Below are 18,063 nucleotides of genomic sequence, written 5' to 3'. Positions count from 1 at the left end.
GTTTGACATTCTCCGAGCTTAATATGCAATTGATGGAATCAAGTAACAACCGAATCTTGTTTATATAGAACTTGATGGAAGGTAAAGATTATTAATTATGAATAACAAATAGAAGTAAAAGAAGAATCTACAAATTTTATGTTATATATGTATTTAGTTTTGCTGCTGTCAATTCAATGATTCAAATGCCAAGTCATTTTCAGTACAAGTGGTATCAAAAGAGAGATTAATTTGAACACATGGTTATAAGTGCATGGGTGAATTTTTTTAACCAGCTAAGCTACAAGTATCTTGTTAAAGTTGTGAATATTTGGCTCATTAGATATAAAATTTGAATTTCCCAATTGATGGGGGTGGAACACGGTGTCTAAAATTTGAAGTGTGGAACACTTTTGGCTCTTTTGACGATTAGAATTGGATTTGATTGGCTAAATAATAAAATCTAAGTAATAAAGAATTGATGGTAGAGGTGCAAGATTTTTCATTTGTGGATTAGACGAGAAAAGTTATAAGGTGTTGATATCTTACCGTTTTGGAGGGTTTAAAATGAATAAATTTCCTCTATGAGTAATTCATTTTTACCTTCCACTTGGACGGTCCAACCTAATTTTAGACACCAAGAACTCTATGATTTATCATTTGTCTTATTTCTATCGTCGGTCTAACTTTGAATAATTCAAGCGATAATTGTATGGTCTGATATGATATATATGTTTAATTCTTTGTAACTTTCCATACAATTAATGAGTAATAGTACAAGCATTCTTCTTTACAATAGCATTACTTGAGAAACAAAGATATGAATAACTTGGAAGTCAGCTACCTCCTAGAGAATGTTTTTGTTAATACAAAAAAGCACATGTGAAATTGCTAGGTCTACAGAATGTTTTTGTTAATACAAAATTGAGAGGGGCTTGGGAGTCAGCTACCTAGAGACACAAAGACGAATGATCAACCTGAATTGTAATTTTATCTAACTTCTGCGCAACTACATAACAGTGGACTTTATATATAGAATTTGGATTGATCGACTCCAAGAAACATTAATGGAATTCTTCAATTAACTAAGAATTTTACTGTGAAAATAATGCATTTCATCAGTGGCTGGAAACAGCGCATAAAAACAGATTATATAGAAATTGTGATGATGCTATGCCCGAATGATGTATTTAAGTTTTCTGTCACTCTTTCAGCGAGTCAACTGCAAGTTGTCAATGTTTTTCATTAGAGGAGGGGGACTCTTACACGGTATCTTAGCTACAAGCCCCTATATATCGCTCAGAGTTGTCCATGTTTGACAGCTAAGAATATTATTAGGTTCTTCAAGGACAATCTTGGCAGGGATAAAAGTTGACTTTCCCAGTCAATGGGAGTCGGATTAGGTGACTGAAATCAGTCTGAAACATTACGGGCTGGTTTGGTATTACTGTGCTTTGAAAAAAAGCTGCTTCTACTGTGTTGTGAAAATAAGCAGCTGTGAAATAAAGCAGCAGAGTGTTTGGTAAACTTTTTTGTAAAAGTGCTTTTGAAAAAAAAAAAAGCAGTATTATAGTGTTTGGTAAACTTTTATGTAAAACAGATGTGAAAAAAAACTGATTTTTCAAAACTGGGTTTTGCAGCTTCTTGTTTTTGGCTTTTTTTTTTCACCCAAAACTGTGAAAAAAGCTGAAGCTGAATGTTTACCAAACACAAAAATAGCTCCCAGCTTTTTTTGATACTAACTTTTTTCATAATCACTTTAGTACCAAATTAGGCCTACATGTTGTCATTTTTCATACATTCTATAACCAAGTCTATCTTTGACTAAATCAAACGGTCGTTTCCGTTCATTGTATGGTTTGGTATGAATGATATATATTTTTTATTATTGGTACCCTTCCGTGCAAGTTATGAATAATGGTACAAGCATACTTCTTTACCAAACCGTGCAAGTTATGAATAATGGTACCTTTCCGTGCAAGTTCTGAAAACCTAGCAATTACTTGAGAAATAAGGATATGAACAACTTGAAATTGCTAGGTTTTCAGCAAGTTTATGTGAACCGATTCAATAATGAGGGGTTTGGATGTACGTACCTAGAGAAACAAGAATGTTGATCAACTTGAAATTTAATTTGTATTTTTCCCAGTTAGCTAGCTAGTGTGTGCAACTACAGACCAGTGGACTTTATATTTAGTATTTGAATCGATCAACTCAGAGGCATTAATGGAATTCTTCAACTAAGAGTTTTGTTGCGAAAGGAATGCATTCGATCAGTGGCTGAACAAAGCAAATAAAAACAGATTTTATAGAAACTGTGATCACGATAATGTCATGCTTGTTGATAAACCATATTTGAATTCTGCATCTCCCGCCACTGCCAAGATGCCACAGCAGCCACAAGACTGATGGAATATCCTCGATTAAGCCTTTTCCGCTGACTTCTCAACAGACTAATCTTTTGGGCTGGTGAATTCGTTCAAAGTTTGTTGAATTTCGAATGTAAATTTTGTTTTGTATTATCTGTTTGGTTTTGAAGAGTTTGTTCTTGATCCGAACTCTCATTTTAAATTCCTAGATATACTTGAATACAAGACTACTCAAACCATCGAGCAATATTCTTTCATGTTATCATCCTCACCTAGCATCACGACAAATTATCCCCTCACCATGGCAAATTCTGCTGCACCTTCTCTTTGCAGTGTCTCTCACTTTTTGCTTCTTAAACTCGACCGCCACAATTACCCCGTTTGGAAAATTTTGCTGCACCCTCTCTTTGCAGTGTTTCTCACATTTTGCCTCTTAAACTTGACCACCACAATTACCCGTTTGGAGGGCCCAGTTAATCCCCTAATCCCCTTGCTACACAGTCGTAACCTTCTTCCATTTGTTGATGGAATCAGTGTCCTCCTACATTTCTGTATTTCTTCTCAACGCTGAACGACAACTCACTGATGAGATAAATCCCCTCTTCGAACCCTGGATTCAGGATCAAATGGTCCTCTAGTGGCTGATGAATTCACCACCACCACTTGTGATGCATGTGATTGTTAAATGCATACCATGCTAACGAACCAACTATATTGAAGAAACTTAGAGAGGAAGATGTCGAACACAGAGAGATAGAGAGAGAAAGTAGAGAGGGAAAAGTAATTTTGTTATTTCTTTCTTATCCATTTATGACACCCTATTCTCTTATAAATACAACACACCTTATTACTAACATCCAAGATCTCCAATAAAATTATGACACATGGCATGGCTATATGCTAACATTGCTGCTGAAGCCTTGAAGAGCCTTCCTCTTACAACCGAGTCATTCAACAAGGTCAACTTCTCAATCTCCGTCAAGGTGATCTCTATATTGCTGATTTTTAGAAGTCTCGCGGGCTTGAATGGAAGCCCTTGTGTTTTCATACAGAGAACAAATATTGTTCATAATGGTGGCAATTAAATCATCATCGGCCATGGGTGAGCCAGAAAGAGCTAGTTGGTCAGTCAAAGTATTTATCCTGTCCAAAAAATCAGCGATACAGAGATCCCCTCGAGGGAGATTGAGAAGTTCAGTTGAATAACACAGTTGCGTGAGGAAGGAGCGTATCAGTCTTGAAAAGCCTTCATGCTTTAGAAGCACTGATGCATTTTACAATCACATGCAAAGCCTTCATGCTTTAGAAGCACTGTTGCGTTATACAATCACATGCATCACAGATGGTGACAGTGAACTCGTCAGCCACTAGAGGACCATCTGATCCTGTTGGATTCAGGGTTCGATCATCTGTCAGTTGTCCTTCAGCATCGAGAAGAAATGTAGGAGGACAATGAGATGTTCCATTGACAAAGGGAAGAAGACCATGACTGCGTGTCAAGGGGATGAACTGAGCCCTCCAGCGGGAGTAATTGTGGCGGTCAAGTTTTAGAGGCAAAAAGTGACAGCTCGGTAAGAGAGGGTGTATCAGAATTTGCCATGGTGAGGGAATAATTTGTCGTGAGACTATGAGAGGATGATACCATGAAAGAATATTGCTCAATGGTTTGAGCAGTCTTGTATTCAAGTATATATAGGACTTTACAATGAGAGTTTGGATGAAGAACAAACTCTTCAAAACCAAACAGCAATTAACAGATAATACGAAACAAAATTTACATTTGAAATTCAACAAACTTTGAACGAATTCAACAACCCAAAAGATTGGTCTGTTGAGAAGTCTGCGGCAAAGGCTTGACTCAGGATATTCCATCTAGTTGTGGCTGCTGTGGCATCTTGGCGGTGGCGGGAGATGCAGAATTCAAATATGGTTAATCAAAACTTTAATTCTTACCAGGGTCATGCATATACAGCATAGTCTCTTTCATTCCAAGTATATTCAACAAAACTTTTTTGGGGTAGGCCAGATCCAAACCTTGAACACAAAAGATTTTTTTTGTCTCGTCTCTTTCATTGCAGAGAATAAGAAGGCGACAGCTGCTGTCCTCTCCCAGCTTGTAGGTTTCTCTCTCACGGCCTCTACAAATTGATATCTCGAATGATCGTATGATTTATTTTACTCCCCGCTTGATCGTTCGTAATCTCAATCTGAAGGATGTTTTTTTTCTAATATGAAAACAAGCAAACGATAAAATTGACGTCACCAGCAAAACTGAGTTCGAGAGAGAGAACAAATTTACTCTCCTTTTAATCACTCCCTTCTGTGCTCACATTTGATACCTTCTAAGTGTACATTTGACCAAATCGTTGATTAGTTTTAACTTATATATAATTTGTACTACCTTCAAATCGAGATAAAACACCGTTTTCCTAACCCTTCTAGGCTTAGGAAAAAATGGATTAGCAAGTGTGTAGGTGGGCTATGCAATTTTGGTTCTATTATGTACTTGATCTCCACCCTATTTTTTTGGTTATTTGCAGACATTGGTCGATCTTCAACCATGTCTACTCAGAGGCGCTATTTTGTTAGTGAGGTGTTTCAACTTCAAAGGGAAGCAAGTACTCAGCCCATCCCCGACTATGAACCTTGCATGGACGACATACATTGTAGTTTCAGACCTCGGCTTCTGTTCAAATTTCAGCTATCCAAGGTAACCGGTTGCAACCAATCTTAAGATAATGATGATATTACTCCATTCTTAAGATTTTACAGTCTAGCGAGGGGTATGGACCGTATGGTAGAAGGGGTAGCTTTGAACGGTTTCTGCGTGTATGTGTATCCCAGAAAATGAGCATATTATCGCACGCATATTTCAAGCGCTTGAGCGAGAGGACCTTCCCTTTGCCCCGGTTGTTAATTGTGGTCATACGGGAAGTGGCCATGCAGTTGCGTACTTGTACGGTTAGTGATCATCTTGAAACTGATCAAGTGATCGTTGAACGTGTTACGATGGTATTGATGGAAAGACACGGACTGAAGCTTATTCCTGCTTCTAAATCATTCATTCAGGGTCTTGAGATAGTGGAATTAATGGTTTGGAAGCTTCGCAAAAGATATCCCTCAATACATGCGTTATTTGTATGGAGGCTGTTGGAAGGGATATCTGCACACAACTCTCTCCTGCGTGAGTGATGGGCTCGTGTTAATTTGACGTAGCCTTTGCAAAGCCTTGAGTAGGCTCTTAGGCTTTCTTACAAGATTGATTGTTTTAGGAGTGCCACTGCTGGCCAGGACCAACATATATATTGTTTAGTTTTTAAATGTTGTAAAGGACATTTGCTTGCGCCATAAGTAAACTGGCCTTCTTATCAAAAGATTATTCTTATGGAGTGGTTAAGTCCATATTTAAGTTCTTTTCTATGCCTTGAAGACAAGTACTTTATATTTCTCTTGTAAACAATGACCACAAACTGATCAAAGATGATCCAAACCAGTTTGCAATCCTTGTAAGAAAATGGACGACAGAAAGCAAAGTAGAATGAAATAAAGCGAGAACGGAAAGAAAAGTGTTTGCAGATGCTTGTAGAATGTTAGTAAAAAGAACAGTAAATAGTGTGAAAGGATGATAACTTGAGAGTGAATTATAAAGACAAGTAATCATACAAAGTTTAAACCTATTCAGGCAAGTTACAATGCATGTTGGGCAAGTTCTTGAAGTTACTGGCATTGTTAAGGTAAGACTTTAATACAAGTAATCGATACTACAAAGGGAGTAGCAGAGCTATAAATATAAAGGAATGTTTGAACTACAAAGGAATAAGTGAAAAGTAGGTAAGTCTTATTGTATGCTGAGTTGAGTGTTTTTTTCCCTAATCCTTATGCATCCTTTTATAGAACCCTTTCTTCCTTTAGAGCAAGTCCACCGCTCATTTGGAGGCTGGCCTAAAGCCTAAACAAATAGGTTGGCACGCCAAAAACCCACTCCACCCGACAAAATAGACCGGCCCAAAGTCCACCCCAGCCTCCAAGCCGGTCCAGAATGGGTTGAGTGAGGAATCGGCCTATCTGATGTTAGCCGTGGTTGGCGTGTGGCGCGCGTTCCAAACTTTAAAAAAAAAAGTCAGAATCTTACCGTGGGCCATGTGTCCACTTTTGGGTTGTTGAATTTCAACCTTTTTGAAATCCAACGATAAAAAATTATAAAAAATGTTCAAAAATACAGAAAAAAAAAATTTAACAATTTTTTTATTATATATAAATACCTAACCATCTTCTACAAAAATTGTACTTTCGAAAAATGACACAAGACGTGACAAGATTGATTAAAAATTCTATCCGAAATTAAAAATAAAATTATTTTTTTATTATTTTATAAAAAAATTAATAATATTTTAATACTAGTTGACTAGACATTGGGCCAGCTCATTTTTTACAAGTGGAGATGCACTTAACCAATTACTATTCAATCAAGTCAATTACTATTCATTTTGGTGGATTAAATAAACTTTGTGCCAGCTTATTTTTTGGGATGGACTTGCTCTTAAGGCTAGGCCTTTCCAATTCGCTTCATTCCATTTCATCCAAATGGTTGATGTGAGCTCCCACTTGAATACTTAAGCTTTGATCCTCTTGGATTTATAGATTTTGCCATCGAAAATGTACTTTTCCTCTGCAACACAGCCGAACAAACCCTTCTTCAGTGTGAAAGAGGGCGACCCAGGACAGTCTTGCCGCCCATTTTTGCCACGACAAAAGTGTCTTCAAACCTTTTGGGCCGTTCACTGTTCATTTATGTAAAATAAATAAATGCCCAACAGCAGAAGCACGTGTTAAGTGGGGCGTTGGGCTTAGAACAGGTCCAACTGTTTAGTTTGGGTCCAAACATAGGGCTTTCATGACTCAGGAGACCAGTCACTTATGCCCCTTGTGCCGATACCCAATGCCCAGTGCCGATACCCATTAGAACCTTCAAACCCAGTGCCAATAGCACAAGTAGTGCTTGAGCGATCAGAACCTTCAAACCCATGCAAACAGTGGAAGTGAGCGAGCTGTTAGATCCCTCAAACTGGCATTGGCCCATGCTGCTCACGATGTCCGTGGGTATAACAGGTGCACTTCTTTGCAGATTATTGAGTTACGGTGGTTGTCTCAAGTTAATTTGTGGGAGGAATATATGATCACTAAATTAATATTCTGCGTTGCTAGAAAAGTTCAAACTAGATGCAGAAAATTAGCATTTGGCTGTTTGGTTTCCTGTGAGTTTTTCGATTTACAAATAACAATAGATGAAGACAAATTTCAAATATTATTGTGTATACTTAACGTCCTTTGGTGTTTGACACTACAGAGCCCAAAGTATATACAATAATTTGAAACTTTTGAACATTGCTTAATCCGATTGCATATGTTCAATTAATCTAATCAACCCATCATAAACTCGGCATATAATCATTAATGCAATCATTGTCATGCCCCGATCCCGACATATGTCCAAGATCGACATGTGACGTCACCCAATTACTCGTATATCTCACATACCCCACCTCAGGAACATGACAAATCACAATTCGACAACCAAATCGCAAAGAAAAATTTCACTTACCTTATGGCTGCATCTAACCTCTTCGTTAAACTGCTTACGTACCCTCAAATAAGGATCAAGCCATTCGTAGTTCATTCACACAAAATCAAACGTTCAATCCACTAAGTTCAAGCATAAAAGCATTGCATTCCTCAATCATTCAATATAACTTGACAACATGTAATTCCTGGACTCAGGCTACATAACCAATCCCCATGAAAACATGATTTCTCTCCCATCTAATATATAAATCATTATGTCTCATCATGATATCGCAATTCACAACACACATCCTATTTAAGAGCCGACTAAACACAAAACCATCCTCTAGCCGCATTAATTAATTAATTTGATCAAAGTAATAACAATTATTCCCATATCTGCTAAATTCATACCTTATGAAATCATAATCAAATCATAGAAAATCCCAAAGTAGTCACTCAGACGTCCAACATCTTTTCTAACTCAATTCACAAGACTTTCCAAACCATTGACACAAATATATATAGATATAACTAAGACTAGAGTGACACAGTTAGGCCAAGCCTACTTCTCCAAACAATGGGATTTTAGGCCACCCACAAAATTCAACAACCTCGACATCTGGACCACTCAACGGAACCAAATCAAATATGATTGCCCAAAAATGTACCATGTACAACTAATCATCATCACCTCTAGAATGCGTATGGTCCCCCATCGTGGATATACCAAGCAGGACCATAGGCATAAACTCATCGTGCATGTAGTGATCACCCATCGCGGATATACCAAGCATGATCACCTCTGAATACATATGGTCCCCCCCATCACGGATATACTAAGTAGGACCATCCATGTACCACAATTACGTGGTGTAATCTCATCATCACACATTAAACATAATTATATGCATACATGCTATCGATTCCACATATCAACCAGCATCTAGTCAGATAGAGCACAACACAAGGAATTCCATCAATTACTATTTCTACTAAAAATCTAATAAAGTACCTAACTCATCTCTTGACTTCCATCTCCATCTCATGCTAGGTAATAGTGCCAAGTTCAAATAGGTATTCAGTTGGCAAGCATATCCAAATAATTATCAAACAATATTTAAATCCCATAATTGTCATAACATTCATCATAATTATCAATCACATTATTAAAAAGATAATTAAACACATATATATCCCGTAGTACTAATTTTAGTATTCAAAACGTTAGGAGACATGTTGACCAAAAGTCAACTCTTGGTCAAAGGTAGGATCTACAATTCTACATAATACTTTTCATAAGATTCTGGGTTCACATCATCATAAAAACAATCATACACATCATACTAATCATACATATCTAACCACATTTCATAAACGTTTCCAAGCTATAGTCGATTAACAATTAATAAACATGGATCGATGCTAAAAATAAAAATAACAATCCAATAGGAAAGCACGTTTAATAAACAAGTATAACTCAATATGGTGCCGCCAATACATATATCGAGACACACGTCAACTGGGAACAACACGCCATTGTGATGAGCCAACTAAGCTCCATCAAGCCTCAACAACAAAGTAGAGATAAACGACACTCTAGAGTAGAGCACGTTGACTAGAACGTCAACCATCGATAAGGTAGGTCCATTAAGGTCAACAATTTAAGGTTATTCAATCTGGAAGATCTGCACATTGAATTTCTGATCCGTAAGTTCTCAAAGGTCCAACAACTGATAACTATGGTGCTCACAAAATTGTACGACGATCCAACTATTAGATTGTCACCAATCACACAAACAAGTGGTGGTTCAATTTGATCACTACACCAAACAACTGAATTTCGGGAAACCCAGCTAGACATAGGTTCATAGGGTCATTGGAAGGTATTTGGTACTTAGACAACACTCGTGGACGGTCCCACGCACCGCCACACGTGGTGATAGCCAAGGTGGAGGGTTTAGAAAACCTGAATTTTCAACATTAACTAAATGAGCTCAAATTTACGTGGTAGCTAGAGCTCAACAAAGGAAACACTTTTCACAACTAGGCTGACAATAAATTCGAACCAGAAACCATCCAAATTCACCGAAGAAAATCGGATTTCTAGGGTTCTAAACACCCAACTCTAAAATGAATACGAAAGCACAAACTAAGCATACCAACTTGAAGATTATGAAGAGTAGATGAAGTTTCATACCTCACTCGAAGGAAAGGGTTGCCAGAATCACCGAAAAAATGATAAAACCGCTGAAAAACTTATGAGCTTTGTGGCTTCGAACTGCAAAGATGGAAAAGAAAATGGGAAATCTAACACTACATAGATGTAGGGCTCGTCAAGATCACCAAGATCACTCAAAACGGAGCTTGGATGAAGGAGATACAAGCAGGTCAAGTTTGTGGGTTAACAGGTCCAATTCAACCCCAAAACGGGTTAGCAGCAACCCTTAACCCAATTATATATTTTGGCCTTTTACTCTCTAGTAGAAATTAAATAATTTTCACAACCTAAAGTTTCATAACTTCAAATGTCTGTAACTATACAGTCATAACTTGGACTCGCAAACGGCTTTTGCCTCTGCGCTCGTGGCTTCGAGACCTATTCGAAAACGTTACTTGTGACCTTAAAAGGTCAACGAGTAAATAATAATTTTCCAAACTTCACCCTTCGTACCTAGTTTAATTGAAATCTAATTTCAAATAAACTAATATAAATTCTTGAAAAATAATATAAAATCTTAATAATACAAATATGTAGATTATAACAGTGAAATCCGAAAACGGGATTTTACAATCATAGTCATGAAGATTCTAGTTTTCTCAACAATGCAAGTGTTAGCACTGGTTCAACGGTCATTCTTTTTTTCCTTCTCCTGAGCATAAGTCCAAAAAATAATGCGTCTCCTAAGTCCTAACTACCAAATCAACCCACCACTTACATGCTATTGAGGACTGACCAACAACTTTTCAGTGTTGCCCTAATTAACTTTCAAATTCTCAATATATCCAAGGTCTAAGCGTAAAATTGCAATTTCTGGAATTCTTTGAGTGCTAGATGCAGTGAGCGTATCAAAAGGAGCATATTGAATTATGAAAAACGAAAGTGAGATATTATTGACACTTTCAAAAGTCATTTTTCTATACTTCTTCTTAGTGTTACTTTCTCTTACAACGTTTTACGAGAGAAGTGTAGGTTGACTATTTGGAGTGTCAATAATAGCACCTATATTATTATTTTAGTATTATTTATTTTTTTTCGAATTATAGATTTACAAATTGAAGGTGCTCTGTCGAATAAGTGAGATGTCTTCTTCAGATAAAAAGTTTACTGTTAAACCTTAGTTACAAGATTATTTATACACATGGACATAGCCAATAAAGGCTCACTGGGGGCAGATGCCTCCACTTCAGTAATTTGTTTGTTTAGTTACAAGCTATAATTATATAATATATATGAGTTATCTTCAAAGAAAATATATGAATCTAATATTCAACATACATTCATTCTATTTATACTCCATATCAAATATTATATGAGCAATAATGCTCTTGTTATGTCATCAAACCGAAAAAACCCTCTCCCGCCTACCATGTACTTATATTTTGTTCATCACTTTGCCACTTTCCACTACAATATTGAAATTTTTGTAATATTGGAATTATGATACATCATCATTTGAAACTATCTTTAATATCATATTGTGTATAACTATACTATAATAAGGTTTTCTTAATTATTTTTGGTTGCTCCCACTGAAAGAAATTTCTGGCTCCGTCCTTGTTTATACAACCAAGCTATCCCTTCTTTTATTTCACTGAATCTGTTAACTGTTTTCAACGTGAGCTGTTACTTGAGCTCCATGCATTTCTTGAACAGTGATAGTAAGCTCCGGCGACCCATGACCAGTAGTAAATGGCGTTTGTTGCTCTTCATAGAATCCGAAATCCTTATCGGTGTCATTTGCATAGCTGAATGGACTTTCAGGCCAGTTCCTATTAGGTGATCCCTTAACTTCTTCTACAGCCCCACTAATTCCATTTTGTTGTTGACTGCTTTTAAAAGTGTGAGAGGTTAGGTCTTTTTCGTTGAAAATTTCGATCATGGCTCGAACCCTTATCCAACTCGAAGAAGCTCTGGAATCGGAGTGCTCCAAGACATGCCTATGCTTGTAAAAGAAGGAAGCTACAAATATGATGAGAGCTAGAATTGAAGCCGCCCCGGCAATTAGGAATAGGCCCCAAAAACTTTCAAGGCCAAGAATGTTACATGAGAGCCTTGGAGTCATGGATTTATCTTCACAATTGCTTTCTTGACTGAACCATTTTCTCTCAATTTTCATGATCTTCTCTCCTTCCGTCACGCTTAGGACTGCTTGTGAAATATCGGGTACAAGAGGAGAACGCTTTGGAAACACCTGCCAATTAAGTGATCACCTCAAAGAAGTCACGATTTTATAAATGCGTGTAAATTTCTACATATATGTATATGGAAAATCATTTCCATACACATTTTCTCCTCATGCATCAAGTTTAATTATGACATTTGAGTTGAATAAACAACAGCTAACCGCACTTAGTGAGATAAGACTTTGTTATTGTTGTTGAGTTGAATAAATCAAGGAGCAAAAATAAACATTGGTGCATAAGGAGCAAAAAAGGTGTGTATAAAGGAAAGAAATCTTACAAAGCCATAGCCATCAGTTTTGTAGATTGGACCAATCATGGTATATTTGGAACAATATTTCGCAACGAAAGGCTTCATATTTGGGGTTCCAGCAACAACAGCCGCAATACCACCCTTTCCGCTCCCTTTCGAAAGAGCTTCATCACATTCTTCCATGGTTTTCATAGCCTTAAGCTTGGACTCATGGAAACCAATTTGTTTCATCAAGAGTTTGCAAACAAAGCTATTATCTAAGCATCCAACATTCTCCCCTTTTCTTAGTATATCCTTTATATTCGTGACAGTTGGTTGGAGTTGTTCAACTGTTAATAGCGATGCTAGATTAGCTGTGTAGCTTTGTGTCAAAACGAGCACAACAAACACCCATATAATCATCAAGAATCTGGCCAAGTTGCTAACCACTCTCTCCCCTGTAAAAGTGGTTTAAAAAAGGTGTACCAAAATAAGTGAATGCCATTAAGATTTCTTATTTTGAAATTAGCTAGTGAAGGGGACGGATAATTACTATGTGAAAACACCATGGTGGAGAAGGAGATCCAAAAACTTGTGCCAACTTGATATGAAGGAGGGCCATGAAAATCTTCATTAATTTCATGTTCAAGTACCCAAATGACGAAACCAATGAAGATGAAGAAACAAAAAGTTGTAAGCCACAAATCCCATGTCAAAGGCTTCAAGAAAACCCATGCATTTTTGCTCCTAGTGTCTCTGATTGGCACAACCATTACTACATCCGATTCTGTGTATGGCATCGTAAAGTCCACGTACAAAGACCTGTTTGCCCTAATCGTTGTATCTCCCACCACAGCATCAAATTTCTGTCAATAGAATATGTTAGAACCAAAGAAAAATATATAATGCTGGTCTAAAATGAAATGAGTTTTCGATATTTTTATTGTGACATAAGTTTACCTCAAGATATACTTGATAGATCAAATCATCGTAAGTGCCAGCCATTGTTCCATCAGAATTCTCAAAGGGAATGAATTCGCAAGGAAGATCGTATGGTAGTATTTCAACAGCAGCCTCAAAGACATCAATACTGAACCCAGTGACTTTCGTTGTGTTAGTGCTAGGGTTCTTGGTTACCTTAACAAACTCACCAAAACCATGCTTTACAGGAACTCCAATTCTCAGCTTCTTGTCATTTGTTGGGATCTCCCATCCCTTGGGAACAGAGAAAGAATCTCCAGGCCATATAATTGGTGAAAGATTACACTTGGAAGTTGAAAGTATGCTTGTAAGATTGCACTTGGAAGTTGAAGTTGAAAGTGTGCTTGTGTTTGCTGAATTCAGTGTCTTTAACATACCATTTTCCGGTGTCCAAAATGCAATAGTTCTTACTCCATCACCATTTACATTAACTATCTTAAAATTCGATGCCTGAAGTTGCCCATCGTCAAGCCTGAAGTCACCAGCTATACCTTTGAATGAAGTATTAGATATGGCTCGCGAAAGTTTTAGACCGTATTGAGACACCTCAAACGTATCAAGATCTGTTGAGTTGACGGAATCATTCCTCTTTCGAAAATCAGAGTTTGTATTAAACCCAACTTCTTCTACTGCAAAGGCTAGTGCAAAAGCTGCAGTCATAGGCCCGAAATCCAAATACATCGACATCAACATCGGTGATGGCTGGATTGTCTTGTTGGAACCGTCTTTTCCACCGCATTTTGAAAATTTTAAGCTCCTCTGTTCTTGGAACATCAATTTCCACACCTAATACCCCTTGCATTGAATTCAGAACTACCGGAGGGATTGACCATAAACGATTTCCTACCCCATTGGTCATGATCCAAACATAACCTTTTCTCATCATTCCGACCTCTTTTGCCTTGGCAAATAGCTTAGTGCAAAGTTTGGGCAACATGTGCACAACGAAGACTCTAGTTTGCATTGTCATTAACTTGTGAAGCTCCTTTTCAATTTGTACATCTGTAGCTAATGCAGGGAATGACACTCCGATAAGGGACATGGGCATCAACCTCTTGCAATGCATCAATTAAAAAGGGTATGACTCCCTCGCCGTACGTATTGTCTACATAAATTGGCACAACTTGTCTCCATCCGAAATTTTTAACAATGGCACTTATGGCTTTCACTTGGTGAGAGTCGGTTTGTGTGATTCGGAAGAAGTAAGGGCTTTGGAGTGAAGTAAGAGAGGGGCTTGTTGCAGAAAATGATAAAATGGGCACATGAGCTTGGTCTCCAAGATTAACAACAAAGCTAGCCTGCATTGATGTCACTGGCCCCAGGATTGCTTGCACTTCTACATTCCTTATCAGGTCTAGAGCTGTGTCCCAATAAAAAAAAAATTTTGATTAGTGTGATTGACTAATTTAATGATATTGATGAAATTGGGTTCCACCATAAAATCAATTGGTAATATGGGGAATAGCTCAAGATCATATAAGCCCCTTAGCTAGACTTGTCTCTCACCAACGTGGGACAAACTCTCCACACACCATCAACTCTCAACACGTCCCTGCACGTGTGGCCCTTTGGGCCTTCGGGGACAACCTGCTCTGAATATCATGATGAAATTGGGGTTCAACAGTAAAACCAATTGGTTGTATGAGAAATAGCGTAAGATCATATAAGCGCTTAGTTAGACTTGTCGGTCACCAATATGGGACAAACCCTCCACACACCATCAACCTCAACAAATATTAGACATTCTTTTTCCAATTAAAATGGTTAAATCTTTATGAATTGCATAGTTAAGTATGATCAAATGATACGAAACGATGTCAATATTCGCTAATACCCCGAATCCACAAAGAGACAACATTTTGGTTGGTCATTGAAGAATTTATAAAGCTTGACAGGACCAGTTGCCTAACACGATTTGAAGTATATAATTAAGAGAGTTTTAACAAAACATTCTTGATACTATTCATTTTTAACAAAAAGTCACATTTTTACCTTTTCTGGTACTATTATTTACACCTTTATTTGTCACTTTTCATTAAAATTAAAGTTTTTTTGAATTCTTCTTTAGTATATAATCATACTGTTTTTCCCAACTAAATAGCCACAATGATCCCTGAGATTGCATAACACATCAATTTGGTCCCTGAGATTGAAAATCAATAGAAATGGTCCTTGAGATTGTCCACCATCCATCATTTTGGTCATTCTGTTAAAAACTCCATTAAATGTCCCGAAGCTCTTGACCAGAAGTTTGGGCAATTTTCAAAACTTCGTAACTTAATCGTTTCTTAACCAAATTCGACCCATAATATATCAAAATGAAGATAGGAAAGTGTACAATAAAATTATACCTATTTGTAAGCTCAGTAGTTGTTGGAGATGGTCGGAAAATGCTTTACATTAGAAGATTTTTATTGTTTTTTAATATTTTTAGAAAATATAAAATGAGTATGAGTATAAAAGAAATAAAAACATATAATTAGATAATTGGGCAATTTTCAAAACTTCGTAACTTAATCGTTTCTTAACCAAATTCGACCCATAATATATCAAAATGAAGATAGGAAAGTGTACAATAAAATTATACCTATTTGGAAGCTCTTAGCCGGAAGTTTGGGCAATTTTCAAAACTTCGTAACTTAATCGTTTTTTAACCAAATTCAACCCATAATATATCAAAATGAAGATAGGAAAGTGTACGATAAAATTATACCATTTGGAAGATCAGTGGTTGCTGGAGATGGTCGGAAAATGCTTTACATTAGAAGATTTTTATTGTTTTTTAATATTTTTAGAAAATATAAAATGAGTATGAGTATAAAAGAAATTAAAACATATAATTAGATAATTGAACTCACCCCCTAAAAACACTCTATATTTTTGGACTTGGTTCTAAAAGCCTCTTATTTAAACAAATTCATATATAGCACACTCTAGGCATGTATCATCCATTATAATAGGACATCATCATGAGAGAGAGAGAGAGAGAGAGAACCTGCAGCGGCTGCACCAACAACAGATTGCTTGGAGTCCCTATTGTTCAAAACAAGCCTGGTCTTGAAGTGAGCATGAGATGCATAGAAGTCCTCGATGGCCATTTTGATGCAACTCAAATACATCTTCCCGCTCTGACTGGGTTGATCGAAGTCAACAACAACACCCACATTCACCTGGATAGTTGTGTTTTCCACCGCCGCAACCGCTGCCACATTGAAAATCCATGACAAGAAGAAGAGAAAGCATAAAAAGACCATACAAAGTTTCTTGACGGTACCCATGTTTATTTGAACAAGTGCTTTCTTAAGTTGCAAGACACTTCTATTTGTGAAGCTGAAGCATATATAAATGTATGAATATGCAGAGTAGGTACACATGAAAAGCACCTGGAAAATCACACATGAAAAGTCCCTGGAAAATCCTCAAAGAATCAGCCGGTCGTCGTCGCCATGACCCAATCTATACGGCAAGAACAAATATGTAACTATATACTATGAAAATTAAGATACGTACATTGAATTAACAATATTATATGGGAAATTAAACTAATTATTATTGACTTTGCTGTACTCTCTCTGTGGACAAACCGTGTAGCATGAGTCTCGACTATTATGTGGAGTGTGTGCATTCATCCAATAAATTTTTTCGTACTCATTTCTGTTCTCCTTCTTTTACTCATTCCTATCGTTGTCGTCTTTTGGTAATTCAGCAGACAAATCTTTGAATTATTGTTTTTTATGTGTTAAACTGTTATTTGCAAATAGATTAAGATGAATGACTTCTTACGTGTAAAGGCATAAACATTAATTGTAGTTTAATATGCCTAAATGGGAAATAGTCTTAGATTCCACCACTTAATTAATTCAAAGTTGAAGCATACTCCTCTTGAGTCTTGACCACGCTACATTGAAAGCAGCCAACTAGAATTTAAATTACGGATGACCTATATACAATCTAATGAAAAACTTGACTTCGTATAATAAAGGAATAGCCTTTGAATTGTTTTTATCTTTAAATTAAGGGAATTTTAACAAAATGCTCCCAGTATTGTTCACTTTAACGAAAACCACATTTTTACTCTAAAAACTCAATTCTGGTACTATTCACTTTACCATTTATTTTGTTATTTTCATTAAAACTCAAAGTTTTCAAGCCATTTTCTTTAATTTTCCCTTAAATTAATCTAAATTGTGAAAGAAAATTCAAAATTGAGAGCATAGGGGAGCATTCGCTCTACTGAATATGACTACGGTTATATCTACATATTTGAATTGTTTTAATAATAAAGAATTAAATGAATGTAAGGGTGGACGGTGAGGTTCAAAAATTTTGATTCTACGTGATATGTGGTTCAGATTAGAATTGAATAATCAACTTATATAAACAAGTTATTCTAGGACACTCTTTTCTATTTCTTTTTCTTTACCACTTAATATTATTTGTTTTCATGATTAATTAGGGATAACAAGCTGAGATATTGGAACCATCTCTTCGGAGACGAATGACAAGTACTAGATGGCGTTTGTTGCCCTTCATACA

General features: G+C 36.7%; 1 pseudogene; it reads right to left on the bottom strand.

Annotated features, from left to right (window-relative positions):
* Positions 1 to 11,582: 11,582 nt before the first annotated feature.
* On the bottom strand, positions 11,583 to 16,849 carry LOC125479229 (annotated as a pseudogene).
* Between the last annotated feature and the right edge of the window lie 1,214 nt (positions 16,850 to 18,063).

Source organism: the organism of the source record quoted next, unplaced genomic scaffold, assembly GCF_019419815.1.
Source record: "Pyrus x bretschneideri cultivar Hongxiangsu unplaced genomic scaffold, Pyrus_bretschneideri_v1 Contig28, whole genome shotgun sequence".
NCBI lineage: Eukaryota > Viridiplantae > Streptophyta > Magnoliopsida > Rosales > Rosaceae > Pyrus > Pyrus x bretschneideri.
Note: the sequence above shows the minus strand (reverse complement) of the source record. Positions and strands in the feature narration are given on the sequence as shown.